General features: G+C 53.9%; 1 protein-coding gene across 2 annotated transcripts in view; it reads right to left on the bottom strand.

Annotated features, from left to right (window-relative positions):
• LOC119597759 overlaps positions 1-53 on the bottom strand; it is a 12,202-nt gene extending 12,149 nt beyond the window's left edge. For both annotated transcript variants that reach the window (XM_037947379.1, XM_037947380.1), the window contains exon 1: positions 1-53. This exon is cut by the window's left edge and continues 257 nt beyond it. The gene's annotated coding sequence lies outside the window, so the exon portion shown is untranslated.
• Positions 54-408: the final 355 nt, after the last annotated feature.

Below are 408 nucleotides of genomic sequence, written 5' to 3'. Positions count from 1 at the left end.
AAGGGTATGTTCCGAGGGGCCTGGTAGGGGTCTGAAGGCCGAAGGGATACGGGCGGCGGGCGGTGGGCGGCAGATGAGAGAGGAAAAAGAGAGAGAGGGAGGGGCCTCCTGCTACTGCGCGCCCGAGTGGAGGTGAGATGGTGCAGCTCCGCGGCCGCTTCCCAACGAGGCCTCGGCGGGGCAGGGACAGGGGGCTCCAGCGCGTGGGTGACTCACGCTGCCAGTTACTTGTTTCACTTGTTTAAGAACTCGCTTTTAGACTTTTTTAAGCACGCACTTTCAGTCTCTCCCTGTATGTGCAGATTAACTCTTACCTTCATGAACGCTCATTAAGTATATACGAAGAAAGAGAGAGCGAGAAAGAGAGAGAGAAAAAAGAAAATCTATGAGCCAAATGAAGCAAAGTTT

Source organism: Penaeus monodon, chromosome 40, assembly GCF_015228065.2.
Source record: "Penaeus monodon isolate SGIC_2016 chromosome 40, NSTDA_Pmon_1, whole genome shotgun sequence".
Classification (NCBI taxonomy): Eukaryota; Metazoa; Arthropoda; class Malacostraca; order Decapoda; family Penaeidae; genus Penaeus; species Penaeus monodon.
The sequence above is the reverse complement of the archived record's forward strand: the minus strand, read 5'-3'. Positions and strand labels throughout refer to the sequence as shown.